The 15,005-nt window shown below is 42.2% G+C and overlaps 1 long non-coding RNA gene, 35 other non-coding genes and 1 pseudogene across 36 annotated transcripts in view; all 37 read right to left on the minus strand.

Annotated features, from left to right (window-relative positions):
* The window catches only part of LOC141353270 (uncharacterized), a 508,637-nt gene that overhangs the window by 129,956 nt on the left and 363,676 nt on the right, over positions 1 to 15,005 (minus strand). The gene's annotated exons all lie outside the window — the stretch shown is intronic.
* On the minus strand, positions 70 to 188 carry LOC141356972 (5S ribosomal RNA). The gene has a single exon (XR_012363444.1). It is a non-coding gene; the product is annotated as a 5S ribosomal RNA (ribosomal RNA).
* Positions 330 to 448, minus strand: LOC141356501 (5S ribosomal RNA). The gene has a single exon (XR_012362964.1). It is a non-coding gene; the product is annotated as a 5S ribosomal RNA (ribosomal RNA).
* On the minus strand, positions 590 to 708 carry LOC141356502 (5S ribosomal RNA). Its single transcript, XR_012362965.1, has one exon. It is a non-coding gene; the product is annotated as a 5S ribosomal RNA (ribosomal RNA).
* On the minus strand, positions 850 to 968 carry LOC141356503 (5S ribosomal RNA). The gene has a single exon (XR_012362966.1). It is a non-coding gene; the product is annotated as a 5S ribosomal RNA (ribosomal RNA).
* Positions 1,098 to 1,216, minus strand: LOC141356504 (5S ribosomal RNA). Its single transcript, XR_012362967.1, has one exon. It is a non-coding gene; the product is annotated as a 5S ribosomal RNA (ribosomal RNA).
* LOC141356505 (5S ribosomal RNA) lies at positions 1,358 to 1,476 on the minus strand. The gene has a single exon (XR_012362968.1). It is a non-coding gene; the product is annotated as a 5S ribosomal RNA (ribosomal RNA).
* On the minus strand, positions 1,618 to 1,736 carry LOC141356973 (5S ribosomal RNA). Its single transcript, XR_012363445.1, has one exon. It is a non-coding gene; the product is annotated as a 5S ribosomal RNA (ribosomal RNA).
* On the minus strand, positions 1,878 to 1,996 carry LOC141356507 (5S ribosomal RNA). Its single transcript, XR_012362970.1, has one exon. It is a non-coding gene; the product is annotated as a 5S ribosomal RNA (ribosomal RNA).
* LOC141356508 (5S ribosomal RNA) lies at positions 2,137 to 2,255 on the minus strand. The gene has a single exon (XR_012362971.1). It is a non-coding gene; the product is annotated as a 5S ribosomal RNA (ribosomal RNA).
* LOC141356509 (5S ribosomal RNA) lies at positions 2,397 to 2,515 on the minus strand. The gene has a single exon (XR_012362972.1). It is a non-coding gene; the product is annotated as a 5S ribosomal RNA (ribosomal RNA).
* LOC141356510 (5S ribosomal RNA) lies at positions 2,645 to 2,763 on the minus strand. The gene has a single exon (XR_012362973.1). It is a non-coding gene; the product is annotated as a 5S ribosomal RNA (ribosomal RNA).
* Positions 2,905 to 3,023, minus strand: LOC141356511 (5S ribosomal RNA). Its single transcript, XR_012362974.1, has one exon. It is a non-coding gene; the product is annotated as a 5S ribosomal RNA (ribosomal RNA).
* Positions 3,165 to 3,283, minus strand: LOC141356512 (5S ribosomal RNA). The gene has a single exon (XR_012362975.1). It is a non-coding gene; the product is annotated as a 5S ribosomal RNA (ribosomal RNA).
* LOC141357069 (5S ribosomal RNA) lies at positions 3,429 to 3,547 on the minus strand. The gene has a single exon (XR_012363544.1). It is a non-coding gene; the product is annotated as a 5S ribosomal RNA (ribosomal RNA).
* On the minus strand, positions 9,588 to 9,706 carry LOC141358112 (5S ribosomal RNA). The gene has a single exon (XR_012364601.1). It is a non-coding gene; the product is annotated as a 5S ribosomal RNA (ribosomal RNA).
* LOC141356513 (5S ribosomal RNA) lies at positions 9,848 to 9,966 on the minus strand. The gene has a single exon (XR_012362976.1). It is a non-coding gene; the product is annotated as a 5S ribosomal RNA (ribosomal RNA).
* Positions 10,108 to 10,226, minus strand: LOC141356514 (5S ribosomal RNA). The gene has a single exon (XR_012362977.1). It is a non-coding gene; the product is annotated as a 5S ribosomal RNA (ribosomal RNA).
* LOC141356515 (5S ribosomal RNA) lies at positions 10,356 to 10,474 on the minus strand. The gene has a single exon (XR_012362978.1). It is a non-coding gene; the product is annotated as a 5S ribosomal RNA (ribosomal RNA).
* Positions 10,616 to 10,734, minus strand: LOC141356516 (5S ribosomal RNA). The gene has a single exon (XR_012362979.1). It is a non-coding gene; the product is annotated as a 5S ribosomal RNA (ribosomal RNA).
* On the minus strand, positions 10,876 to 10,994 carry LOC141357070 (5S ribosomal RNA). Its single transcript, XR_012363545.1, has one exon. It is a non-coding gene; the product is annotated as a 5S ribosomal RNA (ribosomal RNA).
* LOC141356518 (5S ribosomal RNA) lies at positions 11,136 to 11,254 on the minus strand. Its single transcript, XR_012362981.1, has one exon. It is a non-coding gene; the product is annotated as a 5S ribosomal RNA (ribosomal RNA).
* LOC141356519 (5S ribosomal RNA) lies at positions 11,396 to 11,514 on the minus strand. The gene has a single exon (XR_012362982.1). It is a non-coding gene; the product is annotated as a 5S ribosomal RNA (ribosomal RNA).
* On the minus strand, positions 11,656 to 11,774 carry LOC141356520 (5S ribosomal RNA). The gene has a single exon (XR_012362983.1). It is a non-coding gene; the product is annotated as a 5S ribosomal RNA (ribosomal RNA).
* LOC141358612 (5S ribosomal RNA) lies at positions 11,904 to 12,022 on the minus strand. Its single transcript, XR_012365109.1, has one exon. It is a non-coding gene; the product is annotated as a 5S ribosomal RNA (ribosomal RNA).
* On the minus strand, positions 12,164 to 12,282 carry LOC141353782 (5S ribosomal RNA; annotated as a pseudogene).
* On the minus strand, positions 12,412 to 12,530 carry LOC141356521 (5S ribosomal RNA). The gene has a single exon (XR_012362984.1). It is a non-coding gene; the product is annotated as a 5S ribosomal RNA (ribosomal RNA).
* Positions 12,672 to 12,790, minus strand: LOC141356522 (5S ribosomal RNA). Its single transcript, XR_012362985.1, has one exon. It is a non-coding gene; the product is annotated as a 5S ribosomal RNA (ribosomal RNA).
* On the minus strand, positions 12,932 to 13,050 carry LOC141356523 (5S ribosomal RNA). The gene has a single exon (XR_012362986.1). It is a non-coding gene; the product is annotated as a 5S ribosomal RNA (ribosomal RNA).
* LOC141356524 (5S ribosomal RNA) lies at positions 13,192 to 13,310 on the minus strand. Its single transcript, XR_012362987.1, has one exon. It is a non-coding gene; the product is annotated as a 5S ribosomal RNA (ribosomal RNA).
* LOC141356525 (5S ribosomal RNA) lies at positions 13,452 to 13,570 on the minus strand. Its single transcript, XR_012362988.1, has one exon. It is a non-coding gene; the product is annotated as a 5S ribosomal RNA (ribosomal RNA).
* On the minus strand, positions 13,712 to 13,830 carry LOC141356526 (5S ribosomal RNA). The gene has a single exon (XR_012362989.1). It is a non-coding gene; the product is annotated as a 5S ribosomal RNA (ribosomal RNA).
* On the minus strand, positions 13,972 to 14,090 carry LOC141356527 (5S ribosomal RNA). The gene has a single exon (XR_012362990.1). It is a non-coding gene; the product is annotated as a 5S ribosomal RNA (ribosomal RNA).
* On the minus strand, positions 14,220 to 14,338 carry LOC141358613 (5S ribosomal RNA). Its single transcript, XR_012365110.1, has one exon. It is a non-coding gene; the product is annotated as a 5S ribosomal RNA (ribosomal RNA).
* Positions 14,468 to 14,586, minus strand: LOC141356529 (5S ribosomal RNA). Its single transcript, XR_012362992.1, has one exon. It is a non-coding gene; the product is annotated as a 5S ribosomal RNA (ribosomal RNA).
* LOC141356530 (5S ribosomal RNA) lies at positions 14,728 to 14,846 on the minus strand. Its single transcript, XR_012362993.1, has one exon. It is a non-coding gene; the product is annotated as a 5S ribosomal RNA (ribosomal RNA).
* LOC141356531 (5S ribosomal RNA) overlaps positions 14,988 to 15,005 on the minus strand; it is a 119-nt gene continuing 101 nt past the window's right edge. Inside the window, exon 1 of the ribosomal RNA XR_012362994.1 lies at positions 14,988 to 15,005. This exon is cut by the window's right edge and continues 101 nt beyond it. This is a non-coding gene — a ribosomal RNA (5S ribosomal RNA).

Below are 15,005 nucleotides of genomic sequence, written 5' to 3' on the forward strand. Positions count from 1 at the left end.
AAAGGATGCATTTCTGGAAAAAAATTATATGAATAAATAATTAAATAATTAATTAAATAAAGAATTAAATGCTTACAGCACCTGGTATTCCCAGGCGGTCTCCCATCCAAGTACTAACCAGGCCCGACCCTGCTTGGCTTCCGAGATCAGACGAGAGCGGGCGTGCTCAGGGCGGTGTGGCCGTAAGCGAGCGCTGACTCTATTCGAGAGCCACTTCAAGACTAATGTGGCAACGCCATGCCATCGGCGAACGCTTACAGAAAGGATGCATTTCTGGAAAAAAATCATATGAATAAATAATTAAATAATTAATTAAATAAAGAATTAAATGCTTACAGCACCTGGTATTCCCAGGCGGTCTCCCATCCAAGTACTAACCAGGCCCGACCCTGCTTGGCTTCCGAGATCAGACGAGAGCGGGCGTGCTCAGGGTGGTGTGGCCGTAAGCGAGCGCTGACTCGATTCGAGAGCCACTTCAAGACTAATGTGGCAACGCCATGCCATCGGCGAACGCTTACAGAAAGGATGCATTTCTGGAAAAAAATTATATGAATAAATAATTAAATAATTAATTAAATAAAGAATTAAATGCTTACAGCACCTGGTATTCCCAGGCGGTCTCCCATCCAAGTACTAACCAGGCCCGACCCTGCTTGGCTTCCGAGATCAGACGAGAGCGGGCGTGCTCAGGGTGGTGTGGCCGTAAGCGAGCGCTGACTCGATTCGAGAGCCACTTCAAGACTAATGTGGCAACGCCATGCCATCGGCGAACGCTTACAGAAAGGATGCATTTCTGGAAAAAAATTATATGAATAAATAATTAAATAATTAATTAAATAAAGAATTGAATGCTTACAGCACCTGGTATTCCCAGGCGGTCTCCCATCCAAGTACTAACCAGGCCCGACCCTGCTTGGCTTCCGAGATCAGACGAGAGCGGGCGTGCTCAGGGTGGTGTGGCCGTAAGCGAGCGCTGACTCGATTCGAGAGCCACTTCAAGACTAATGTGGCAACGCCATGCCATCGGCGAACGCTTACAGAAAGGATGCATTTCTGGAAAAAAATTATATGAATAAATAATTAAATAATTAATTAAATGCTTACAGCACCTGGTATTCCCAGGCGGTCTCCCATCCAAGTACTAACCAGGCCCGACCCTGCTTGGCTTCCGAGATCAGACGAGAGCGGGCGTGCTCAGGGTGGTGTGGCCGTAAGCGAGCGCTGACTCGATTCGAGAGCCACTTCAAGACTAATGTGGCAACGCCATGCCATCGGCGAACGCTTACAGAAAGGATGCATTTCTGGAAAAAAATTATATGAATAAATAATTAAATAATTAATTAAATAAAGAATTTAATGCTTACAGCACCTGGTATTCCCAGGCGGTCTCCCATCCAAGTACTAACCAGGCCCGACCCTGCTTGGCTTCCGAGATCAGACGAGAGCGGGCGTGCTCAGGGTGGTGTGGCCGTAAGCGAGCGCTGACTCGATTCGAGAGCCACTTCAAGACTAATGTGGCAACGCCATGCCATCGGCGAACGCTTACAGAAAGGATGCATTTCTGGAAAAAAATTATATGAATAAATAATTAAATAATTAATTAAATAAAGAATTAAATGCTTACAGCACCTGGTATTCCCAGGCGGTCTCCCATCCAAGTACTAACCAGGCCCGACCCTGCTTGGCTTCCGAGATCAGACGAGAGCGGGCGTGCTCAGGGCGGTGTGGCCGTAAGCGAGCGCTGACTCGATTCGAGAGCCACTTCAAGACTAATGTGGCAACGCCATGCCATCGGCGAACGCTTACAGAAAGGATGCATTTCTGGAAAAAAATCATATGAATAAATAATTAAATAATTAATTAAATAAAGAATTAAATGCTTACAGCACCTGGTATTCCCAGGCGGTCTCCCATCCAAGTACTAACCAGGCCCGACCCTGCTTGGCTTCCGAGATCAGACGAGAGCGGGCGTGCTCAGGGTGGTGTGGCCGTAAGCGAGCGCTGACTCGATTCGAGAGCCACTTCAAGACTAATGTGGCAACGCCATGCCATCGGCGAACGCTTACAGAAAGGATGCATTTCTGGAAAAAAATTATATGAATAAATAATTAAATAATTAATTAAAAAAGAATTAAATGCTTACAGCACCTGGTATTCCCAGGCGGTCTCCCATCCAAGTACTAACCAGGCCCGACCCTGCTTGGCTTCCGAGATCAGACGAGAGCGGGCGTGCTCAGGGTGGTGTGGCCGTAAGCGAGCGCTGACTCGATTCGAGAGCCACTTCAAGACTAATGTGGCAACGCCATGCCATCGGCGAACGCTTACAGAAAGGATGCATTTCTGGAAAAAAATTATATGAATAAATAATTAAATAATTAATTAAATAAAGAATTAAATGCTTACAGCACCTGGTATTCCCAGGCGGTCTCCCATCCAAGTACTAACCAGGCCCGACCCTGCTTGGCTTCCGAGATCAGACGAGAGCGGGCGTGCTCAGGGTGGTGTGGCCGTAAGCGAGCGCTGACTCGATTCGAGAGCCACTTCAAGACTAATGTGGCAACGCCATGCCATCGGCGAACGCTTACAGAAAGGATGCATTTCTGGAAAAAAATTATATGAATAAATAATTAAATAATTAATTAAATGCTTACAGCACCTGGTATTCCCAGGCGGTCTCCCATCCAAGTACTAACCAGGCCCGACCCTGCTTGGCTTCCGAGATCAGACGAGAGCGGGCGTGCTCAGGGTGGTGTGGCCGTAAGCGAGCGCTGACTCGATTCGAGAGCCACTTCAAGACTAATGTGGCAACGCCATGCCATCGGCGAACGCTTACAGAAAGGATGCATTTCTGGAAAAAAATTATATGAATAAATAATTAAATAATTAATTAAATAAAGAATTAAATGCTTACAGCACCTGGTATTCCCAGGCGGTCTCCCATCCAAGTACTAACCAGGCCCGACCCTGCTTGGCTTCCGAGATCAGACGAGAGCGGGCGTGCTCAGGGTGGTGTGGCCGTAAGCGAGCGCTGGCTCGATTCGAGAGCCACTTCAAGACTAATGTGGCAACGCCATGCCATCGGCGAACGCTTACAGAAAGAATGCATTTCTGGAAAAAAATTATATGAATAAATAATTAAATAATTAATTAAATAAAGAATTAAATGCTTACAGCACCTGGTATTCCCAGGCGGTCTCCCATCCAAGTACTAACCAGGCCCGACCCTGCTTGGCTTCCGAGATCAGACGAGAGCGGGCGTGCTCAGGGTGGTGTGGCCGTAAGCGAGCGCTGACTCGATTCGAGAGCCACTTCAAGACTAATGTGGCAACGCCATGCCATCGGCGAACGCTTACAGAAAGGATGCATTTCTGGAAAAAAATTATATGAATAAATAATTAAATAATTAATTAAATAAATAAAGAATCAAACGCTTACAGCACCTGGTATTCCCAGGCGGTCTCCCATCCAAGTACTAACCAGGCCCGACCCTGCTTGGCTTCCGAGATCAGACGAGAGCGGGCGTGCTCAGGGTGGTGTGGCCGTAAGCGAGCGCTGACTCGATTCGAGAGCCACTTCAAGACTAATGTGGCAACGCCATGCCATCGGCGAACGCTTACAGAAAGGATGCATTTCTGGAAAAAAATTATATGAATAAATAATTAAATAATTAATTAAATAAAGAATTAAATGCTTACAGCACCTGGTATTCCCAGGCGGTCTCCCATCCAAGTACTAACCAGGCCCGACCCTGCTTGGCTTCCGAGATCAGACGAGAGCGGGCGTGCTTTTTTTTTTTTTTTTTTTTATAACAATCATATTCACACAATTACATAATTTCTATATATTCTTAGACATTACATTTAACACAGTGAGAGTGCTTTAACAACAAATAGACTTCTTTAAAAGACTTTTGGCAGGCACAATCTTAAATCCCACCAAAAATAAAATAAAAACATCATTATAAAATATTTCAAAACATTTGAAAGTTCAACATCTTTTTTTCACACTAAAAATGTCTCTTTCCCATATTCAAAATATTATACAGATCAACCATAATCGTCAGGCATTTTCCAATTAAAATCTTCAAATATTGTACCCACATCCTTAGTAAAAACATTATAAAACTCCTCCAACCTGTTTTGCTCCTTAAAATAACAGTGCAAATGCTTTAAGTACATCTCAACTTTTCTTTTAAACACTATTTCAACATCTATAACAGTATTTTCTTTTTTTGCAACAATTCTTCTTTCCCATATAGCACTTTTAATCAGCATGACAAACAGGTTAATCGCTTTTCTGTTTTCACATGATTTGTTTTCTCCCAGCATTATCACCTTGTTCCAATCCATTTCTTTATTATCTTGTTCACCTCTCAACCTTTCAAGCAAACCTATACATTTTTCATTAAAGTTTTCCAATTGCTTACAACATAAAAACACATGTAAAAAACCCTCATCTTCTTCTTTACATACTTTACAAGTTGCATTTTGCTCTCTCCCGATTTTGTTCAATAAAACATCAGTAAAAATCGCCTTGTGCCTAATTAAATATTCTAAGGTCCCCAATTTTGACTCAATAAAATTCCCCTTCATATTACTCCATATATGTTCTTCTTTCAAGTCTTTGTATTTCTGTAACCAGTATTTATTCACCACAGGTTTCTTAAAAATACAATCTCTAAAAAAACAATACAACATTTTCACAGTGCATTCCTTAAAAGCTCTTATTTTGTCTCCCAACATTAAATACACATCTTTCTCTTGTTTCCCTTGTTCTTTATTATCAATTTTCCTGATCCAATCATCAGGTATTGCACTTTTTATTATCTTAAACTTATTTACAATTTCTTGTCTACTATATTCTTCTTTTGCTTCCTCCATAGTATCCACAATGTACTGCACAGGTAAAAATCCCTCCTTAAACTCATATAAAACATCTCTCACTTTTGTAATTCCCACATCCCACCACTTTTTAAAAAACACTTCTTTCCCTTGGTTTACAATGTTCTTGTTTAAAAACAATGGTTGGTTTAAAATACACTCTCTTCCACTAGGCATGTACTGTACACAAGTTAAAACTTTCCCCCATGCACTCATAATTTCCTTGTAAAAATCCGGCACCTTTTCCGTCATCCAAGCTTTAGTTTTCATCCATAAAATGTCTTCTCCCAGATTAAAATTACCACATTTGTTTAAAAAATATTGCATTGTTTTTTTCCATACCATTACATTCCCATCATCCAGATACTTTTTAACCATTTTAACCCTTAAACTATTTTTTCTTTGTGCTACATCTATTAGGCCCATCCCACCTTTCTCTACAGCTCCAATCAATGTGTCATATGCTATTCTTGGGGGTTTCCCTTCCCATATAAAGTCTAAAAAACATCTCTTTAATCTTTTTTCAATCCACAGAGGCATAGATGACACATATAAGACATACCATAACTTAGACATCATTAAAACATTCGAAATTAAAACCTTCCCTTTAAGACATAATGTCCTCAATTTCCAAAAATGTAACCTTCTTTCAATATCTCCTAAAATAGTTGCCCACATTGTTTCATTAGCTCTCCTTTCATCATCCCCCATTAAAACTCCTAAAATCTTGATTTCATTCACTTCTTTAAAAGCAAAATCACTCGTTAAAGCTTGCACATTCCCACATCTCATATACACAGTTTTATCCTCGTTAATTTTTCCTCCTGATGCTTTACAAAATTGTTGTACAATTTTCATTGCACATTTAACTCCCTCCCTGTCTTTCAAAATAAGCGTAGTGTCATCCGCATACTGAAATATTGCTTCTCCTTCCACATTCCCTTCTATGTGAATACCTTTTATTCCCTTTTCTTTCCTCATAGCCAACCCCAAGGGTTCCGCGACTAAAGAATATAATAGTGCTGACATGGGACACCCTTGTCTTATGGATCTTGTTAGTGTAAAACATTCCGTTAAAAACCCATTACATTTAATTCTAGTTACCGGTCCATTATATAAAATTTTCACCCACTTTATAAAATTTTCTCCAAATCCAAAACGGTTTAAAATCCCAAATAAAAATTCATGTTCCACCCTGTCGAAAGCCTTTTCAAAATCTAAACTTATAACATATCCCTCCATTTTTCTCTCCTTCATGTATCCAATTGTATCTTTAATGCTTAGGGTCGTATCAGCTATGTCTTTCCCTTTGACCCCATATGCTTGATTTGTCTTTATTATTCTCGGCATCACTTCTTTCAGTCTGTTTGCTAAAATTTTTGATAAAATTTTCAAATCGGTATTTAACATCGTAAGCGGCCTATAATTCTTTAGTTCAGTTTTCTCTCCTTTTTTCTTATATATTGTTTTCATCAAACCCATTCCCATTCTTAGATTCATCTGCCCCTTATTAAAGATCTCATCATACACTTCCTTTAAAATACTGGTTAACATATCCCTAAAAACCATATAAAACTCACTCCCCAACCCATCAATTCCAGGACTTTTGTTTTTGTTTAATTCATTTATCGCTCTTTCAATTTCCTCTTCACTTATCTCTTTGTCACAATCCTTCATATCTTCCTTGTCTATTTTAGTTGTTATCTTCTCTAACATTTCTTCTTTTTCATCCTGCACTCCCTCAGTTGTAAACAATTTTTCATAATACCTTTTCATTTCTATTAAAATTCCTTCATTACTCTTTACTTCTTCTCCATTCTCCTTTTTCACTACTTTTATAATTTCAGACTTCCCTTTTCTTCTTTCTAGGTCAAAGAAAAATTTTGTACATTTTTCACCTTCAACAAGAAACTGAGCTTTACTCCTTAATCTTGCACCTTCATATTTCTTTTCTTCCATTTCTTTAAGTTTATTTTCCAATTCTTTTATCTTTAACATGTCCTTATTACCCTGATTTATCTCTTTTTCTAAATTTTCTCTTATTTCCTGTCCATTGTATTTCTTACATTTCTCAATTAATCTGCACAATTTTATTGTATGAATTTTAACTAAATATTTCACATTTTCCCACCACAATCTTTTATCTTCCATATACATTGCATTTCCTTTTTCTTTTTCAATTAGCGTCTTTATATCTAAAACATACCCTTTGCTTTTTAAAACCTCAGCATTTAAAACCCACACGCCTGGACCTCTCTTTAACGTACTCCAGTCAATCTGCATATATAACGGCTTGTGATCACATAAGCTTGTTTCATCGTATCTCACGTTATCAATAAAAACTTCTAAATTCCTGTTACACAAAATAAAATCGATTCTTGTTTGACACATGAAATTCCCCACCCTTTGTCTTCTTGAGTATTGCCTTCTTTCATTCCTTTCTCTCCAAACATCCACCAAGTTATTGTTTTCCATTATTGATTTTAACTCTCTCCTTCCCATATCATTTCTAAAAACCATTCCATCTGCCATATCTAATTTACTTAACACAGTATTAAAATCCCCCATTAACAAGACATTCTGTTGGTTTTTTAAAAGTGACCTTAAATCATTAAAATAATCTCTCTTTTCTTTTTCCTCCGTAGGTGCATGTACATTTATCACAACCAGTTTTTTGCCTTCATATTCCATTTCTACTGCTAAACATTTCCCAATATCATCTTTATAGATAACCTTGCATACAGTTTTCACATTTTCTCTTATTAAAAAAGCCACTCCTCTGCCAAACCTCGTATCATCATTATTGTATAAAATCTCACCGTTCCATCTTTTCCTTATTTCACATATGTGCTTTTCTTTCCAATTTGTTTCTTGCAATACAATCACGTCTTCATTCTTGAACATTTCTTTCACTTTTTCAAATTTGTTAAAGTCCGAAAGTCCTCTGGCATTAAAAGTAACCAAACTTAAAACCATAAAAAATAAATAAATAAAAACACTCATTGAGTCAATTTCTTTAGCTCATACCATCCAAGTCTTTTAGCAGTACATATTTATCTTTTATTAAGTCTTTGTTAGTTGTTTTTTTCCTTATTCCTTCCAAACATGGCTTTACCTTCATTTTTCGTCTTCTTCTCTCCACTTTCGGTTTTCCTTCAGACATTGCGTTGACATCCTTGTTAAAATCCTCATCTTGATCTAATTCATCTTGTTCCATCTCATCTTCCATGGTGACAGAAGTGTCAAGTGGTGTACATGTTCCTTCCTCCTGTTTAAGTTGTTCAGTTTGTTCCGTCTGTTCTTTAGAATCCTCGTTTTGTACTTTACCTTGTCTTTTAGCTAATTCGTTCATTTCTTCCTCTGCCATTTCATCTGTAGTGCTCTGTGTTTTATCCTCTATGTCCTGTTGTACTTTCTCTTGTTGTTCCATTTGTTCGGCATTGTCAACTTCAATTACAGGTCCGCCGTCTTCCGCCTCTCTCGTGTCGTTCTGTTGTTTTTCTACCACGTTGTCTTGTTCATGCACCTTCCCGCCCACATGAGTCTCATCGTTGCCAAACCAGCATTCACACAAGTTTAAAAAATTGTCACAGTCCGGGCACTTAACCGCCTTGCACTCTCTTGCAAAATGTCCTCTCTCCTCGCATTTGTAGCACTTAAACATAGGGCAGTCTTTCATGATGTGATCTGGGCACATGCACAGCCGACAGAGTTTTACCTGATGGCTGTGCATCACCCTGAAGAACTGCAGGCCTTCAGCCGTTTCAAACTTTGTGCTATACGGAAGAGATGCAACATCTTTAGGGAAGCGAGATTTAATGAACCGTGTGCCATCTTCAATGGTCGTGCCTGGATACAAACGTCTTTTTAATTTAGACAAAGGGGTAACTCCCCACCCTTCAAGTTTATTTATAATATCGTGATCGTCTATGTAGGCGGGCAGGTGCATAAACGAGACGACATAGTCTCTGTTTTGGAGTCTCTTCACTTCGCATTCCACTTCTTTTATCCTTATTCCATATTCCAGCAATTCAACATCATCCACATTTTCTAGAGTCAGCTCATATTCGTTGTTATGTTTGGGTCTTACCGCCAGGATTTTCCCTTTTCCAATTTTCTCCGATACTGCCGTAATAATGTCCTCCGCTCTTGCATTCACATTTGTAGTATCCACTGTTATCGTAGCTTCTATTAAGTATTCCTTTCGTGAATTGTACCTTCTTTGTTCTTTGTCTCTTTCATTGCCATCTCGTTGTTGTTCATCCGTTCCATTTTCATTTGCCATTCATGTCTCTCCTGCCATTTCCGAGGTTGATTCCATGTGTCTGTCCATTTTCACCAAACAAAACAAAAAGCGTATGTGCCAAACTTAAACTCCCCCCGAACAGCGTATGCTGCCAGGAGGGATTTAAACAAACAAAATGAAAGAAAACTATTCAAAATAAACACTGATTTAAACAAACAAAATCAAAAGAAATCTGAAAGTTTGGTGAGCCTTCCTCACCTACTGCAGCCAAACACTTCCTGGAACGTACCAACTAGCGCTAGTGCTCAGGGTGGTGTGGCCGTAAGCGAGCGTTGACGTAATTCGAGAGCCACTTCAATGTGGCAACGCCATGCCATCGGCGAACGCTTACAGAAAGGATGCATTTCTGGAAAAAAATTATATGAATAAATAATAAATAATTAATTAAATAAAGAATGAAATGCTTACAGCACCTGCTATTCCCAGGCGGTCTCCCATCCAAGTACTAACCAGGCCCGACCCTGCTTGGCTTCCGAGATCAGACGAGAGCGGGCGTGCTCAGGGTGGTGTGGCCGTAAGCGAGCGCTGACTCGATTCGAGAGCCACTTCAAGACTAATGTGGCAACGCCATGCCATCGGCGAACGCTTACAGAAAGGATGCATTTCTGGAAAAAAATTATATGAATAAATAATTAAATAATTAATTAAATAAAGAATTAAATGCTTACAGCACCTGGTATTCCCAGGCGGTCTCCCATCCAAGTACTAACCAGGCCCGACCCTGCTTGGCTTCCGAGATCAGACGAGAGCGGGCGTGCTCAGGGTGGTGTGGCCGTAAGCGAGCGCTGACTCGATTCGAGAGCCACTTCAAGACTAATGTGGCAACGCCATGCCATCGGCGAACGCTTACAGAAAGGATGCATTTCTGGAAAAAAATTATATGAATAAATAATTAAATAATTAATTAAATAAAGAATTAAATGCTTACAGCACCTGGTATTCCCAGGCGGTCTCCCATCCAAGTACTAACCAGGCCCGACCCTGCTTGGCTTCCGAGATCAGACGAGAGCGGGCGTGCTCAGGGTGGTGTGGCCGTAAGCGAGCGCTGACTCGATTCGAGAGCCACTTCAAGACTAATGTGGCAACGCCATGCCATCGGCGAACGCTTACAGAAAGGATGCATTTCTGGAAAAAAATTATATGAATAAATAAATAAATAATTAATTAAATGCTTACAGCACCTGGTATTCCCAGGCGGTCTCCCATCCAAGTACTAACCAGGCCCGACCCTGCTTGGCTTCCGAGATCAGACGAGAGCGGGCGTGCTCAGGGTGGTGTGGCCGTAAGCGAGCGCTGACTCGATTCGAGAGCCACTTCAAGACTAATGTGGCAACGCCATGCCATCGGCGAACGCTTACAGAAAGGATGCATTTCTGGAAAAAAATTATATGAATAAATAATTAAATAATTAATTAAATAAAGAATTAAATGCTTACAGCACCTGGTATTCCCAGGCGGTCTCCCATCCAAGTACTAACCAGGCCCGACCCTGCTTGGCTTCCGAGATCAGACGAGAGCGGGCGTGCTCAGGGTGGTGTGGCCGTAAGCGAGCGCTGACTCGATTCGAGAGCCACTTCAAGACTAATGTGGCAACGCCATGCCATCGGCGAACGCTTACAGAAAGAATGCATTTCTGGAAAAAAATTATATGAATAAATAATTAAATAATTAATTAAATAAAGAATCAAACGCTTACAGCACCTGGTATTCCCAGGCGGTCTCCCATCCAAGTACTAACCAGGCCCGACCCTGCTTGGCTTCCGAGATCAGACGAGAGCGGGCGTGCTCAGGGTGGTGTGGCCGTAAGCGAGCGCTGACTCGATTCGAGAGCCACTTCAAGACTAATGTGGCAACGCCATGCCATCGGCGAACGCTTACAGAAAGGATGCATTTCTGGAAAAAAATTATATGAATAAATAATTAAATAATTAATTAAATAAAGAATTAAATGCTTACAGCACCTGGTATTCCCAGGCGGTCTCCCATCCAAGTACTAACCAGGCCCGACCCTGCTTGGCTTCCGAGATCAGACGAGAGCGGGCGTGCTCAGGGTGGTGTGGCCGTAAGCGAGCGCTGACTTGATTCGAGAGCCACTTCAAGACTAATGTGGCAACGCCATGCCATCGGCGAACGCTTACAGAAAGGATGCATTTCTGGAAAAAAATTATATGAATAAATAATTAAATAATTAATTAAATAATGAATTAAATGCTTACAGCACCTGGTATTCCCAGGCGGTCTCCCATCCAAGTACTAACCAGGCCCGACCCTGCTTGGCTTCCGAGATCAGACGAGAGCGGGCGTGCTCAGGGTGGTGTGGCCGTAAGCGAGCGCTGACTCGATTCGAGAGCCACTTCAAGACTAATGTGGCAACGCCATGCCATCGGCGAACGCTTACAGAAAGGATGCATTTCTGGAAAAAAATTATATGAATAAATAATTAAATAATTAATTAAATAAAGAATTAAATGCTTACAGCACCTGGTATTCCCAGGCGGTCTCCCATCCAAGTACTAACCAGGCCCGACCCTGCTTGGCTTCCGAGATCAGACGAGAGCGGGCGTGCTCAGGGTGGTGTGGCCGTAAGCGAGCGCTGACTCGATTCGAGAGCCACTTCAAGACTAATGTGGCAACGCCATGCCATCGGCGAACGCTTACAGAAAGGATGCATTACTGGAAAAAAATTATATGAATAAATAAATAAATAATTAATTAAATGCTTACAGCACCTGGTATTCCCAGGCGGTCTCCCATCCAAGTACTAACCAGGCCCGACCCTGCTTGGCTTCCGAGATCAGACCAGAGCGGGCGTGCTCAGGGTGGTGTGGCCGTAAGCGAGCGCTGACTCGATTCGAGAGCCACTTCAAGACTAATGTGGCAACGCCATGCCATTGGCGAACGCTTACAGAAAGGATGCATTTCTGGAAAAAAATTATATGAATAAATAATTAAATAATTAATTAAATAAAGAATTTAATGCTTACAGCACCTGGTATTCCCAGGCGGTCTCCCATCCAAGTACTAACCAGCCCCGACCCTGCTTGGCTTCCGAGATCAGACGAGAGCGGGCGTGCTCAGGGTGGTGTGGCCGTAAGCGAGCGCTGACTCGATTCGAGAGCCACTTCAAGACTAATGTGGCAACGCCATGCCATCGGCGAACGCTTACAGAAAGGATGCATTTCTGGAAAAAAATTATATGAATAAATAATTAAATAATTAATTAAATGCTTACAGCACCTGGTATTCCCAGGCGGTCTCCCATCCAAGTACTAACCAGGCCCGACCCTGCTTGGCTTCCGAGATCAGACGAGAGCGGGCGTGCTCAGGGTGGTGTGGCCGTAAGCGAGCGCTGACTCGATTCGAGAGCCACTTCAAGACTAATGTGGCAACGCCATGCCATCGGCGAACGCTTACAGAAAGGATGCATTTCTGGAAAAAAATTATATGAATAAATAATTAAATAATTAATTAAATAAAGAATTAAATGCTTACAGCACCTGGTATTCCCAGGCGGTCTCCCATCCAAGTACTAACCAGGCCCGACCCTGCTTGGCTTCCGAGATCAGACGAGAGCGGGCGTGCTCAGGGTGGTGTGGCCGTAAGCGAGCGCTGACTCGATTCGAGAGCCACTTCAAGACTAATGTGGCAACGCCATGCCATCGGCGAACGCTTACAGAAAGGATGCATTTCTGGAAAAAAATTATATGAATAAATAATTAAATAATTAATTAAATAAAGAATTAAATGCTTACAGCACCTGGTATTCCCAGGCGGTCTCCCATCCAAGTACTAACCAGGCCCGACCCTGCTTGGCTTCCGAGATCAGACGAGAGCGGGCGTGCTCAGGGTGGTGTGGCCGTAAGCGAGCGCTGACTCGATTCGAGAGCCACTTCAAGACTAATGTGGCAACGCCATGCCATCGGCGAACGCTTACAGAAAGGATGCATTTCTGGAAAAAAATTATATGAATAAATAATTAAATAATTAATTAAATAAAGAATTAAATGCTTACAGCACCTGGTATTCCCAGGCGGTCTCCCATCCAAGTACTAACCAGGCCCGACCCTGCTTGGCTTCCGAGATCAGACGAGAGCGGGCGTGCTCAGGGTGGTGTGGCCGTAAGCGAGCGCTGACTCGATTCGAGAGCCACTTCAAGACTAATGTGGCAACGCCATGCCATCGGCGAACGCTTACAGAAAGGATGCATTTCTGGAAAAAAATTATATGAATAAATAATTAAATAATTAATTAAATAAAGAATTAAATGCTTACAGCACCTGGTATTCCCAGGCGGTCTCCCATCCAAGTACTAACCAGGCCCGACCCTGCTTGGCTTCCGAGATCAGACGAGAGCGGGCGTGCTCAGGGTGGTGTGGCCGTAAGCGAGCGCTGACTCGATTCGAGAGCCACTTCAAGACTAATGTGGCAACGCCATGCCATCGGCGAACGCTTACAGAAAGGATGCATTTCTGGAAAAAAATTATATGAATAAATAATTAAATAATTAATTAAATAAAGAATTAAATGCTTACAGCACCTGGTATTCCCAGGCGGTCTCCCATCCAAGTACTAACCAGGCCCGACCCTGCTTGGCTTCCGAGATCAGACGAGAGCGGGCGTGCTCAGGGTGGTGTGGCCGTAAGCGAGCGCTGACTCGATTCGAGAGCCACTTCAAGACTAATGTGGCAACGCCATGCCATCGGCGAACGCTTACAGAAAGGATGCATTTCTGGAAAAAAATTATATGAATAAATAATTAAATAATTAATTAAATAAAGAATTAAATGCTTACAGCACCTGGTATTCCCAGGCGGTCTCCCATCCAAGTACTAACCAGGCCCGACCCTGCTTGGCTTCCGAGATCAGACGAGAGCGGGCGTGCTCAGGGTGGTGTGGCCGTAAGCGAGCGCTGACTCGATTCGAGAGCCACTTCAAGACTAATGTGGCAACGCCATGCCATCGGCGAACGCTTACAGAAAGGATGCATTTCTGGAAAAAAATTATATGAATAAATAAATAAATAATTAATTAAATGCTTACAGCACCTGGTATTCCCAGGCGGTCTCCCATCCAAGTACTAACCAGGCCCGACCCTGCTTGGCTTCCGAGATCAGACCAGAGCGGGCGTGCTCAGGGTGGTGTGGCCGTAAGCGAGCGCTGACTCGATTCGAGAGCCACTTCAAGACTAATGTGGCAACGCCATGCCATCGGCGAACGCTTACAGAAAGGATGCATTTCTGGAAAAAAATTATATGAATAAATAATTAAATAAAGAATTTAATGCTTACAGCACCTGGTATTCCCAGGCGGTCTCCCATCCAAGTACTAACCAGGCCCGACCCTGCTTGGCTTCCGAGATCAGACGAGAGCGGGCGTGCTCAGGGTGGTGTGGCCGTAAGCGAGCGCTGACTCGATTCGAGAGCCACTTCAAGACTAATGTGGCAACGCCATGCCATCGGCGAACGCTTACAGAAAGGATGCATTTCTGGAAAAAAATTATATGAATAAATAATTAAATAATTAATTAAATAAAGAATTAAATGCTTACAGCACCTGGTATTCCCAGGCGGTCTCCCATCCAAGTACTAACCAGGCCCGACCCTGCTTGGCTTCCGAGATCAGACGAGAGCGGGCGTGCTCAGGGTGGTGTGGCCGTAAGCGAGCGCTGACTCTATTCGAGAGCCACTTCAAGACTAATGTGGCAACGCCATGCCATCGGCGAACGCTTACAGAAAGGATGCATTTCTGGAAAAAAATCATATGAATAAATAATTAAATAATTAATTAAATAAAGAATTAAATGCTTACAGCACCTGGTA

This window comes from Misgurnus anguillicaudatus, chromosome 21, assembly GCF_027580225.2.
Source record: "Misgurnus anguillicaudatus chromosome 21, ASM2758022v2, whole genome shotgun sequence".
Taxonomy (NCBI): Eukaryota; Metazoa; Chordata; class Actinopteri; order Cypriniformes; family Cobitidae; genus Misgurnus; species Misgurnus anguillicaudatus.